At 52.4% G+C, this 14,066-nt stretch overlaps 1 protein-coding gene across 1 annotated transcript in view; it reads left to right on the top strand.

Moving 5' to 3' along the window:
• The window catches only part of LOC309684907 (E3 ubiquitin-protein ligase TRIM36-like), a gene marked incomplete at both ends in the record, with an annotated part of 84,123 nt that overhangs the window by 32,689 nt on the left and 37,368 nt on the right, over window positions 1-14,066 (top strand).

Here is a 14,066-nt window from a genome sequence, read left to right as displayed (position 1 = left end):
CCACAGCCACTGTGGGTCACCGGCGTAATAATGTACCTCTCCGGTAATTAAAGTTTCTTTTGGGAAGGGGGGAGAGATGGGGACTCTCCTGCGCCGGGACCTTTCCCCTCCAGGGAGGCAGAGCCGGAGCAGCGAGCACGGTCCTGCCCGGAGGGCAGCGTGGAGGGGACGCGCACGGGCATCCCGGAGGAACAGCAGCAAGGAAACCCCGGCACTGCACCTTTCCCTTCCTCCGAGCCTTTTTCTTTTCCTCTTTTTAAGGGCTCAACCAGTTTCTTCCCCCTCTGACCGTCACCATGGGGCACTGGCACCAGCAGCTTTGCAAAACCCCATCCTGTAAAAGCCGCCTGATTTTGGCCCTGTTTGGGGATGCGCCGCTTCCATCCTTACAGAGCAAACTGATAGATTTGTTTTTCTCCCCCCTCCCCATTTAGCAAGAAGCACCAACGTGCTGTTGTCGTTTTGGGTCGGTTTGCTGCAGAAAAAGGCTCCCGCAGGGGACGGGATAAGCCGATGGCAGGAGGGTCCCTGCACCCATCCCACCGCTGCTGGTGGAGGGCGGCAAGGGGACCTTTTCTTCGGGGTTGTCCTCTCCTCCCGGGCTCTGCAGCCCCACGCCGCAGCCCAACGACCCCCCCGAGATGGGAAGAGAGCACGAGAACCATCTCTGCTCAACAGCTCAAGAGGAAAAAACAAAATAAACCAAAGAGATAAAATAATACAATAGGATGAGATACAATAACGCAGGAGCACCCGCCCCACTCGTGGCACTACTTTTATTCTCGGCCACTGCAGTGATTGGGGGGTTTGACAGGATGGACCTTCCAAGGTCCCCTCCCACCCAAACCAGTCTTTGGGTCCATGACTGGAAGTGTCTGAGGTCAGGTTGGATGGGGCTGCAACCAACCCCGTCTACCGGATCCCAAACCACCCAGAAATCCAATCCAAACTGTTCTTTGGGTCTGGTTGGAGGTGTTCAAGGTCAGGTTGGATGGGGCTGGGACCAACCTGGTCTACTGGAAGGTGTCCCAGCCGATGATGGGGAGGTTGGACTGGATGGACCTTCAAAGGTCCCCTTTAACACAAACCGTTCTGTGGGTCTATGACTGGAAGTGTCCAGCGTAAGGCTGGATGAGACTGGGACCAACCTTCTCTACTGGTTCCCAAACCTTCCAGCCCAAAAATCCAACTCAACCAACCCAAACTTTCTATGAGTCTGATTGGAGGGGTTCAAGGTCAGATTGGACAGGGCTGGGACCAACCTGGTCTGTTGGAACCCAAACCACCCAAAAATCCAACTCAACCAATGCAAACCATTCTGTGGGTCTGAGTGGATGTATCCAAGGTCCGGTTGGATGGGGCGTTGAGTAACCTGCTCTACTGGAATATGCCCCTGCCGAAGACAGGGTAGGTTGGACGAGATGGACCTTCAAATGTCTCCTCCAAGCCAAACCAATCTGTGTGTCCATGACTGGAAGGTCCAAGGTCAGGTTGGATGGGGCTTGGAGCATCCTGAGCTGCTTGAAGCTCTCCCTGCTAATGGCCACCCCACCAGAGGTTGGCGGTTGCCGTGTCACCACGGTCAGTCAATCAGCGATGAACATGTCACCCTGATGTCACAAGAGGTGCGTGGCACACCCACTCAGGGGGTATAAAAGGGCCCACCGGGTGGTGGGTCCCACACTTTGGAGGAACGTCCATAAGATGACCTCTAACATGGCTGTCACCACCAAGAACCGACCTGCCAGCGTGAGGCGGACCAAGATGGACTTCTGGGATGGGATGGAGCACACCTTCGCTATGTCCAGCGTCACCGCTGAAGGTACGGCCAACCGCAGCCACCTCTCCGGCAGCCAAGACTCAAGGCCTTGTCACCATTTCGGAGCCAGCCATGACACTTGGCGTCTGCCACCGCGTCGCGGCTCAAGGGGGAGATGTTTGGGGTGGACCTGAGAGCTGGTGGAGATGGGGCCTGACCTGGTTGTTCTTTGTTTTTTCAGAGCGAACGGCCGTCTGGGATGCAGTGGCTGGCTACATTCAAGACCAACTCCTGCTCCACAAGGTGGTGCAACACCCATGTCCTCCTCATGCACCATGAGGGGTGGTGGGATCCCCCTGGGGCGTGGCCTGCTCTCACCCTTCAACTCCTCAGAAAACAGGAATCTCACCCCAAAAGTCCCCACTGACGGCCAAACGGGGCCTGTGCAATGTTGGTGTCACTTCTGGTAGGGCTGATCCTGGTCGCTGGAGACCCCCCGGGATGGCCTCATCCTGGTTCTGCCCAAACTCCAGTGCTGTTTTTTTCTCCTGAGGAGGGGAAGGACTCAACATCTCCTCCCCAAAGTTCTCCCCACCGCCCAGCTCGTGCCTCCAAACGGTGGGAGAGGGCAGGATCCAGCCTGAAGCACCATCCCTGGACGGGGGAGGTCACCTCCAGATCTTCCCTCTGGCCAGTCCTCACCCTCCCACCCTTCTCGTCCACTTGCAGGGCATCCGAATTCCCACCCTTGGCTCCTTCGGCACTGTCCTCGAACGCGTCCAGGTCGGAGCTGAAACCCTGACTATCCAGAAGCCGGTGTTCCACCTGGCCAGGAACCTTGCTGTTGTCCACAACCTGATGGACAACAAGGACTACCTGCCTGGTAAGATGGCTGACTGCACGGTCATCTTCTCTGAAGCAACTCCAAAGTCCAATAATTGAGTGGTTTTGAGTTTTTTTGGGGCAATGCAGTGATTGTGACGCACAAGCTGTAGGACACGGGCCACCGGGTGAGCCTCTCCATCCTTCTCCTGTGGTTCTTCCAGGCAACAAGGAGCTGGAGCCCCTCAAGTACTCCAAGGTGGCCGTGGCAGCCGCCGTGTCCCGGCAGAAAGTGGTGGACTGCATCCAAGGCACCACGACCCTCCTCTCACACTGCCTGGGGAAGGGGGAGAATGTGGCCCTCATCCTGAGGGAGGTGGGGGTGCTCCTCATCGAAGGCACGAAGGTGCACGTGAAATTCTACCGCAGCTTCCTGGAGAGGCTGTCTGGGAAGGAGAACTTGGAGAAGGTTGTCTTCAAGGTAAGCATTTTGGTTTCTCTGTTGTGCGCGTGGTCACACAGCAGTGTTCTGGCACTGCTTGTGTGGGGTCCCTCAGGACACGTTCAGCCACTCGGTCCAGGTGAGAGTTACGGTCCTGCCAACACTTGCTGCCTCAAGCTCCTCCGACACTTGAGTGCCTCAGCCATGTGGAGGATGTCCCACCGTTTTTGGCCTCTTCCAATGTGGGGTGCTTTAACCACATTGAGGGATGTCCTGCCATCTTTGGCCTCCTCCAACACTGAGTGGCTCAGCCATGCTGGAGACATCCTGCCATCTTTGGCCTCCTCCAACACTGAGACCCTCAACCACATTGAGGATGTCCTGCTGTCTTTGGCATCTTTGCCAAAGATGCATCTTTGCATCTTTGGCAATCTTTGTGTTCCTCCATTGTAGGTCCCCCATCTGCTGGACATGATTGTGTCCCCAGTGGTACCCGTGGCCTCACTGAGCTTCTCCGGCCATGTCATCCTCTTTCCCAAGTGAGTACGTTGGCGGCTGTAGCCGCTCTTTGATGCCAACGCCCAAGGTAGCATCTCCTCCTTGTGCCACCGCGGGTGTCCTGGGGACACCAGGCGGCGACTCTTGATGATGTCCCCAGGCCGCAGTCACTCCCATAAGGCAGCTCTGAGGGGAAAGACAGAGGAATTTGGGTGACATTTCTTCCCGTGGTGGCCTGGACTTCTTTGCTGGGCGACTCCATTTCCCAGGCCCGTCCTTGGGGATGGGATGTGGTAGACTTGGGAAGACAATGGCCTTCATGGCAATGCCAAACTCTGCCTGCGGGCAGGTGGCCGCAGCAAGTGGCAAGTGCTGGTGGTGCCATGGGTCATATGGGTGTCTTCTCCTTCTTTCCAGGTTTGTGATGGAGTGTGTGCCCAAACACCCACCCAGGGCTCTCCTCAAGACCTCGAGACAAGTCCCTGGTGAGGATGTGCAGATGAGAAAAGACAGTTTGCCACCTCTCCAGCAAGGTGGGAAAGGTAAAGCAGCTCCCAGCTCTTCTCCATGGGACGGGCAACCAACTTCTGCCATGTTGTGGGGAAATGGCTGATGCTGAGTGCCAAAAGGCTCCCACTTGTCCCAAAGCTTCAGGCCAACTCCTGAGGGCCTTTTGTCCTAACGATTTGTTGGTGTCACCAAAAGAGAGCCCCGGGGTGGGATGTGCCCAAGGGTACAGTGGGAGGATGGTGGGCCAAGGCCTTCTCCTCCCCCTCTTCCCCTCAGAAATGACACCTGTCCCCTCCCTGGCACCACCCGGCTCCTCCTTCCTGACCATCATGATGATGATGAAGTCGGAAAACCACATTGGAAATGGTGCTGGTGTTGGGGAGGACACGATGGGGCTGCTAGAGGAGCAGAATGTCCAACCCTCAGACATTTTGGGAAGAGGCCTGAGCACCCCCTGCGTGTCCCTGGGTGGTCTGGCAGCGTCGCAGCGACGCTCTTCTGAGGAGGTGTCTTCTTTCTGGTTCCAGTGGGGTTTCCCGGTTTTCCCTTTCCTGCTGGTCCGAGCCCGACTCAAAGCAAAACACCGCAGTTCGGGGAAATCTCGGAGCTGCAGAAGAAGAAGAGGACAAGGTCTCTGGCCAGGTGAGGCTGAAGGCTCAGGGTGGGCAGCCCCACGGGGCCATTTTACCCAGAGAGGTGGGAGACGCTCCATCCCTGGAGACATTCCAGGCCAGGTTGGATGGGGCTTTGAGCAACCTGATCTGGTTGAAGACCTCCCTGCTCATGGCAGGGGTGTTGGACTAGATGGACCTTCAAAGGTCCCTTCCCACCCAAACCATTCCATCAGCCTGACTGGAGGTGTTCAAGGTCAGGTTGGATGGGGCTGGAACCAACCTGGTCTACTGGAAGGTGGCCCTGCCGATGACAGCGGGGGGCGTTGGACTAGATGAACCTCTAAATGTCCCTTCCAACCCAAACCATTCCATGATTTTCTGACCCAGCAAGAGCCCGTTCCCCAGCCCTGAACGCTCCTTGGTCATCACCACCCAAGCGTGGTGAAGGCAGCACCTGGAGGCGGGGGATGTGGCTGCCAGGAACACCCCCATTTCACAGGGCTGGATCTTCTCCAGCTCTTCAGGAGAGCCCATGCGTGGTCTAGGGACAATGGGACAGCTGTGTGTCAGATGAGGGTCCCGGCACAGGGGGTTTCCTCAGCCGACCTGCTGGTGGCTACGTGAGGAGGCACGTGGCTCATGGGGAGGGGCAGAAAGCAGCCCCAAACCCATTGCGTCCTCAGGTAGACCTCTCCCTTTGTGTCCTTCCAGGCGGCGGTTGGTGGTCCCAAGGGTCTCCTCCGACACAAACCAGCCCATGACCAGCCAACCCAAGGGCAAAGCAATGCCCAAAAGACAACGTGGACGCAGAGCCAAGAGATGGCAGCCAACCCTCAGTCCTATAGAGGAGGAAGAGGAGGAGAAGGAGGAAGAGAAGGAGCAAGAGAAGGAGGAGAAAGAGTAAGAGAAGAAGAACGAGGAGGAGAAGGAGGAGAAAGAGGAAGAGAAGGAGGAAGAGAAAGAGAAGGAATAGTGGAGAAAATCCTCACCGAATGCACAGTGCTGAAGGCGGTGAAGGCCGAGTCCTCCCATCCTCGCGAAGCCTCGGCCTTCATAACGTCTGTAATAGCCGTATTATCGGCAACAAGTTCTGAGGTCAGCCTGCTCAAGGAGCCCGCCTACGGGGCCCTCCAACGGCCACCAGCGAGCCGAGGCAGCAAAACCAGCAAAGCTGTCCCTCCATGGACACCCCTGGTTAGGTCCAGCCGGTGGGCGAGGGGACCACCTCCAGGCCATTGTCTGGCGCTGAAGATCACTTTGGTGCTCTTTGGCCGTAGAGGCCACGGTTGGTCACCATGAAGCTGAATAAAACCACAGAGATGTTGCAAAAGAACATTGACCACCTCCCTCAACAAGCTTCCCCACCTCTTGGAGCACAGGGCAGAGGGTGGCTGCAACAAGGAGCTAGTGGTGGTGGTGATGCTGGCAGTTGGCAAAAACACCTTCCCTGATGACCCCAACAGCTTTGCCAGCTCCACCTCCTTTAACAAAATCCATGACTTCTTGGAGCCTGGGGTGGAGGGTGGCTGCTCCAAGGACCGCCTGGTGTAAGCAATACTCGGGGATAATGAGCCCTTCTGGGGAGTGCCAGACACCCCCTTGCAGAACCCCAAGGGCAAGCAGGGTGGGGTGGCGGCAGGCCTCCCCACCTGGCTGCCACTGAGTCCCCTGGAGACTTCCAAGGGGAGCTCTGTGGAGAGTTCAGAGAAGACTTTAAAGGACAGTCCTGTGAAGAGTCCCTGGAAGGATCCCCTGAAGGGTCCTCCAGAGAGTTCCCTACTGAGAACCCTCTGTCACCCGCTGCCAAGAACCCTGGCCAGACCCCCGGCTGTCCCCCAGCATCGGCCACCCCGCATGGCCCAACTGTTGGAGGAGCTGCTGAGGAGGCAGTCCCAGGAGGTTTTGACCTGCTCGCTGCTGCCACCAGCCGTTGTCTCCTGCCAGGCTGTGCCTAGATCGGGAGAGGCGGGTGGCAAGCAGGCCAAGCGCCCCGCGCCACACTGCACCCCCAGGACGCAAGAGACCTCCCCGTGGGACAACATCCCACCCAAGAAGAGGAAGATGGTGGTGTGCCAGGTGGAAAAACACTCCAAACCCCTGTGGGAGGGAATGCCGGAGCGGGACGGTGCCGCAGTGGGCAGCAGCAGGCAGCACGTGGGCAGCAACAAGTGGAGGGCAGATGGCAACACCATGGCCACCAAGCGACCCAGAACCCTGGGGGATGCTGGGGGGCAAAGTGCCCCACGCTCCCCCAGCCTCTCTTCATGGGCTGATAGAGAAGGCGTGGAGCACGCATCCCCACCGCATGCGACCCGCACCCACCCACTCCAGCCCCAGACCTCTCCCACATCTCTCTCTCTTTCTTAATTCATTAAAGGTTTGATGTTTGGTTCACAGTGCGTCTGCCTGCGGTCATTCCTGCAGTGGGAGGCGCGGGGGTTAACGCAGCCCGTGCCGCATGTGTACATCTGACCCTCCACCTCTTCACCCCTGTATATGAGGAATCCCCCAAGGTTGTGGATGGAGACTGTCCTGGTTTGAGGTAAAACAGAACCAATTTTGTTCAGTAACTTCGCTTCTTAGCGGGGCCTCTTCTAACTACTAAATTAACTGCATATTGCGCAGACAGTGTTCACTCTCTCAGAGAGATCAGACCAATTGTTTATAGCTGATGCCCAGGCATGGGATGCAGAGAGGCTCCTGCTTATACTTATTGCTATAACCCCCAAGGCCAACCAACTTTGTTATTTGCCCCGTCGGAGGGTCGGAAGCGGAAAAGCATAGTGGGGTCCCACCTGGAGGGAGGAGTGGACAGGACAGGTGACCCAAAACTGACCAACAGGGTATTCCATCCTGTGGGAAACCTTGGCTGGTCCGAGGGATCAGAATGCGAGTTTAACGTTGACCTTGAGCAGATATCCGTGTACCCTTGAAGAGACTGGGGAGTCCTGAGAAGAGCTAAGTAAAAAGATAAGGGTTGGCAAACATCCTGGCTTTGACCAGAGCATGAACAGCGTGTGATGTGAGAGCATACAAGACACTTCAAGGGGGTATTTATTTAATCTACATTTAGTAATATAAAAGTTTGGTGTATCACTGCATCTAATCCTGTAGACACTCAAGACAGCCAGCAGAGAGCACGGAGCACCTCTGGGAAAGTGAGTCCTCTCACCTGTCTTTGGCACTGTCTTATGATTCAATAAATAGCCCCAAAAGAGTGCCTATATCTCTCCATTTCCAACAGAGAGCCTACATGAGAAATTTAAACTATATTCCTAACCTTAGGGTGGCTAAACTTAGACTACACAAATCTTGATCATGAAGAAAAACTCTATGAAAGACGTTGTCCTGGTTTGAGGCTCCTGCTTACACTTATTGTCATAACAGCCACGGCCAACCAACTTTGTCATTTGCCACGTTGGAGGGTCGGAAGCGGAAAAGCATAGTGGGGTCCCACCTGGAGGGAGGAGCGGACAGGACAGGTGACCCAAAACTGACCAACAGGGTATTCCATCCCATCTGCCTCATGCTCAGTAGAAAAGCTGAGGGATCAAAGGGTCACGCGTTCTTCCTTCAATGGCTGATGTCTGAGGAGGACTCTGTTCGTCTGCCTGTGATCCCGATCCTGAATCCACATCTGGAATCCAGTTCCCATCCGTCACTGAGTCCAGCCTGGGACTGCCCCAGTGCCAGCCGGTGACGTGATTGTCATCTCGGGAGCTTGATACGGTTTTGTATATATTTTTCATTATTTCTTTTTATTTTCTTATTAATATTTCATTAAAGTAGTTTAGCTTCTTCTAAACTCGTAAGTCTCTTTTTCCTCCTCTGCCTCTCTCTTTGTAGAGGGGTAGAGGGGAGCATCTGTCGGTCCCGTCTGGGGTCCCTCGGGTCCCCAGTGGTGGATTTGGCCTAAACCACGACACAATGCTAAGATTACCTTTTTTTGGCTTGTAGACGTTCTTTTGCTATCAATTTTCTGAATCACAATTCTCTTTACTAAGTACAAAATGTAGATTTTGAGAAAGAATATCCAGTTCACAAAAATAATTTGCACTTAATTAGAAGAAAATCAGAAAAGATATTATTTTCCTTAGGAATTTATATCTACCCATAATATTTGCAGCAAAACCATTCCAGTACAGGGATAGCATTTTCTGAGAGCCAGGAAATGCAACGGACTGAAAATAAAAATGATGAAAAATGGTAGTCTATTTGTGTTGTTCAAGCTGACCAATTTGCAGCTCTATATACAATCAGGATTCTGTGCATTATATTAAAAATATCAAAGAAATAAGATGAAGCGTGGGCATTTTCTGTTATTCCACTTGCTGTTATTCTTCCGCATCTCTTGCTTGCCTAGGAGCAGCATGCGTATCCTAGCAAACCCATTTTAATAACACTCCTGCAGATCAGATTTGTTGTATTTCATGCCAGAGAATGTAAGATACAACACTTTACCTTGATAGAGCCTTTGTCAGTGTCCAGAATAGGATATTATTAGCCCTGGGTAGTGTAAGCCAAATCAAACTTGAATTCGTTTAACAAGATTTCTAAGTATTAAAACAAATCAATGCACTTTTCATATTTGCAATGTTATTGTGCAGCACACGAACTTTGAATTCATCCATATTGCAGTAAAAAGGAAAAGGCCTGCGTCCATTTTCTCTTTCTGAGTGTTGGACGTTGCTCTTCTACAGGATGCCCTTGTCCGCAGTGCCTCTTAGGCACAGTCTCTGACTCACACCAGACCCAATGTCATGCCTATGTGGTGGGCACGGCAGCACCAGCTGCCTGGCGCCGACACGGGGGAAGTGGAAACTGCACTGGAAGCAGTATGGGCACTCACAGAAAGAGCACACGACCCCTTGCCATGGGGTTAGTTAGGCTCAACATGCCCAGATATGACAGGCTACCCTTTCCTGGGGGAATTTCAGGAACTCAAGGTGTTTGCTTCTGACTAGAGGTCTCTCTGGAGTTCTCTGGTGACACCTGTCCACAGCTCTGGAGATAAGGCCCAGGAACAACTCTGGTTTAGTCCACTTCTTCATCCATCTATGACACGCCATGCCGACTCGCTGAAATGAGCAGTGCTGGTACAGGCAGGGCCGCAGCGGAACCCCTTTTCGGCCTCAACCCGGGCCTTTCTGGAGCTTTTCTGGGGCAGGAAAGGCTGGGCCAGTGCAGGGACACTCGCAGGGTGTTATCAGGATGGCTGTGACAAGCCAAGGGACGACACTCCAAGGTATGAGGGATGGGGCGCGAGCGAGGGCCCTCAGCCTCTTGCTCCAAGATGTGCTGGGTATACTGCAGCACACTCGTAGTCTTATGAAGAGGAGCCAGGGGCTCCTGAGGCAAGAGGAGCCAATGGGGAAACACAGGTAAACACCTCAAAGGAAGGCCACCTGGAGAACAGCACAAAGGAACTGCAGCCACTCCAGCCACTAAGTCACCTTCAACGGGGACCCAGCTTAAGTGCCTCTATGCAAACGCACATGGCGTGGGGAGTAAACAAGAGGAGTTAGAGACGTGTGCACACCTCCAGGTCCATGATCTCATTGGCATCACAGAGACGTGGTGGGATGGCGCCTATGTCTAGAGTGTTGGAATAGAGGGATACGGGCCCTTTAGGAAGGACAGGCAGGGGAAACAAGCAGGGGGTGTTGCCCTCTATGTCCATGACCACCTGGAGTGAGTGCATGGAGCTCCACCTAGGGATAGATGAGGAGCCGACAGAGAATTTATGAGTCAGGATTAAAGGGAACCGATCTTTGTCGGTGACATGGATAGTGGGATTGAGTGCGCCTTCAGCAAGTTTCTCATTGACACCAAGCTGCCTGGAGTGGTTGACACGCTGGAAGGAAGGGATGCCATCCAGAGGGACCTGGACAGGCTGGAGAGGTGGGCCCACGCCAACCTCATGCAGTTCAAACAAGGCCAAGTGCAGGGTCCTGCACCTGGGTCGGGGCAATCCCAAGCACAAATGCAGGCTGGGCAGAGAATGGATGGAGAGCAGCCCTGAGGAGAAGGACGTGGGGTTGCTGATCGACGAGAAGCTCAACATGAGCCGGCAACGTGTGCTCACAGCCCAGAAGGCCAACCATATCCTGGGCTGCATCAAAAGAAGCGTGGCCAGCAGGGCGAGGGAGGGGATTCTGCCCCTCTATTCCATTCTTCTGAGACCCCACCTGGACTATTGTGTCCAGCTCTGGATGCCTCCACATAACAAGGACATGGACCTGTTGGAGCGGGTCCAGAGGGGGGCCACGAAGATGATCAGAGCACCTCTGCTGGGAGGACAGGCTGAGAGAGTTGGGGGTGTTCAGCCTGGAGAAGAGAAGGCTCGGGGGAGACCTTATAGCAGCTTTCCAGCATCTGAAGGGGGCCTACAAGAAGGCTGGAGAGGGACTTTTTACAAGGGCATGTAGTGATAGGATGAGGGGTAATGGCTTCAAACTGGAAGAGGGGAGATTTAGATTAGACATGAGGAAGAAATTTGTCACTCTGAGGTTGCTGAGCACTGGCCCAGGTTGCCCAGAGAAGTTGTGGATGCCTCATCCCTGGAGGTGTTCAAGGCCAGGGTGCATGGAGCTTTGAGCAACCTGGTCTAGTGGGAGGTGTCCCTGCCCATGGCAGGGGACTTGGAACAGGATTATCTTTAAGGTCCTTTCCAACCTAAACTATTATATTATTCTATGGTTCGATGACTTGCTCTCACTTTGGCTTCCCCCGATTTCTGACATCTGTCTTGGTTCCCTGCCCTGGAGTCTTACCCCGTTCCAGGTTCCGGCTGTCTACTAGGACTCCTGGTAGACAAGAGCTCTTCTTAGAATGGACTGAGGGAAAAATCCCAAATTATAATTTTTTTTTTCCATAAATACTCTGATTTTCAGATATTATACTGCCTTGTACACTAGTACTGTACTTCAATAGCCTGCATCCAGTGTTCAAGCCTGAAAAATTTATTCTAAACAATGAACTGGAAGTACACCTGCACACACAGCATTGTAATCTGATGTTATCTGTCTGAGGGGGGTCTCATCCATCTCACATGTTGTGCTCTGTCAACAGATATTGCTACTCGTGGCCCTACCAACCGCCTCCCACCACCACACACACTACTTTTCATTTCTCTTACATCATCACCTGCCTACTCACCACTTTTACTACTAGAAAGATTTGATCTAGCAAATACCCAAGTAAAGCAACACTTTTACTCTGTGGACCTTGGCAACCTCAATTGCTGTTTGCGAGTTCATCTTTCATGTCACTGACACTTAGGAAGATCCCTAAAATGACAGCTAAAAAAAATCATACGCAACCCTATTCAAATGCCAATACAATTCCTTTCTTTGCCTTCAACTTGCTGGCATAGCAGATTAAAAATTCTTGGTTTTAATTAACAGGGGAGGTGATTCAGTAGTCCAGGTATAACAGTATTATGGTGACAAATAGACACGTGGGTTTGTATCCTGGGTACGAACAACATCCCAGCTGACATCTGTAAGTGCCAAGTTGCCGGTTATTTCTTAACGGGTTTCTGCGTAATTTTTTAGAGGAAAACAAAGTCACATTTGAAAATATTTGAAGGTCAGTTTCACCCAGTTCCAGACATTAACAGCTGGCTCTAGGAGCAGCATCTCAAAACCACGCCGCTTTTGGTCTCTAGTCAGTACGACTGGGCCATCCCCTGAGACATGATGGGGTCTGGAGCCAAAGGCCATCACCCAGGTATTAACACCTAAATCCCCAGTGCTGAAATGGATGCAATGACAGAGAGCCCTACACCCACCCCCGGATTTTCACCAGGTGCAATATAAATGTTTCTTTGAAGAACAAACCTGTTTTGAAGGACTTTGTGTTAAATAACGGATTTTGCAGAAATTCAGGTAGTTGCTATAAGCAGAAATTACAAACATGGACTATTTATTCAGAATCAATATAATGTTGGCTCAATAAGAAAGTAATGAGTTATCCTCATGTGCGGGTTTTAACTTGTGTGTTCTTTGGGTATGTCGTGGTTTAGGCCAAATCCACCACTGGGGACCCGAGGGACCCCAGACGGGACCGACAGATGCTCCCCTCTACCCCTCTACAAAGAGAGAGGCAGAGGAGGAAAAAGAGACTTACGAGTTTAGAAGAAACTAAACTACTTTAATGAAATATTAATAAGAAAATAAAAAGAAATAATGAAAAATATATACAAAACCGTATCAAGCTCCCGAGATGACAATCACGTCACCGGCTGGCACTGGGGCAGTCCCAGGCTGGACTCAGTGACGGACGGGAACTGGATTCCGGATCCGGAGTCAGGATTGGGATCACAGGCAGACGAACAGAGTCCTCCTCAGACGTCAGCCATTGAAGGAAGAGCCCCTGACCCTTTGATCCCTCAGCTTTTCTACTGAGCATGAGGCAGATGGGATGGAATACCCTGTTGGTCAGTTTTGGGTCACCTGTCCTGTCCGCTCCTCCCTCCAGGTGGGACCCCACTATGCTTTTCCGCTTCCGACCCTCCAACGTGGCAAATGACAATGTTGGTTGGCCGTGGCTGTTATGGCAATAAGTGTAAGCAGGAGCCTCTCTGCATACCATGCCTGGGCATCAGCTATAAACATTGGTCTTATCACTCTGAGAGAGTGAACATTGTCTGCACAATATGCAGTTAATTTCAGTTGTTAGAAGAGGCCCAGCTAAGAAGCGAAGTTACTGAACAAAATTGGTTCTGTTTTACCTCAAACCAGGACATGGACTCTCTCCAGTAGTTCCCTGTCTCTCTTGAAGTGGGGAGCCCAGAACTGGACACATTATTCCAGTTGAGGCCTCACCAGTGCAGAGTAGAGGGGAAGAATGACCTCCCTCCACCTACTGGCCTCAGTCAGATTCAACACTTGGCTCCAAATAGGCTGGAAAACTGTCCTTACCCCAATGCACCTCAGAAATCAATCTGCATGAACAGGGAACTGTCACTCTCTTTGCAAACTCATCACTGGGGGAGCTGGAAAAATATTTATAAAATCTATAGCTACTTAGAGTCCAGACGAGAAAAAGCACAACACAGGTCCCATGAGAGAAACTGCAATGGGAAGAGGTCTTGGTTTGATTAGGTTGCTGGATAACAGCTTCAAGTTAAGGGATTTCTTGAGCTACCGCAACCATTTGCTGATTGTCCTCCTCTTCCTTCCCCTTTGCTCTTCTCCTCACAAATCAATGGCAAAGGACACAAAGGGACAGACTTCCTTCATTGTATCCAAATGCCCCAGTGCTTCACATGAACACATTTTAAGGAAAAGAGCAACAGAAGTGACTGACAACATGGCAGAAGACTGGGCAATAATCCATTAAAAAAAAAACCCAGACAATAAAACGACACCAGAAAATGCAATTGAAATGCCTCCTCTCTTCTTTGGCACTTGGGAAA

This window comes from Vanellus vanellus, assembly GCF_965231255.1.
Source record: "Vanellus vanellus genome assembly, contig: HAP1_SCAFFOLD_40, whole genome shotgun sequence".
NCBI classification, from domain to species: domain Eukaryota; kingdom Metazoa; phylum Chordata; class Aves; order Charadriiformes; family Charadriidae; genus Vanellus; species Vanellus vanellus.
This window is presented reverse-complemented; position numbering and strand designations above follow the sequence as displayed.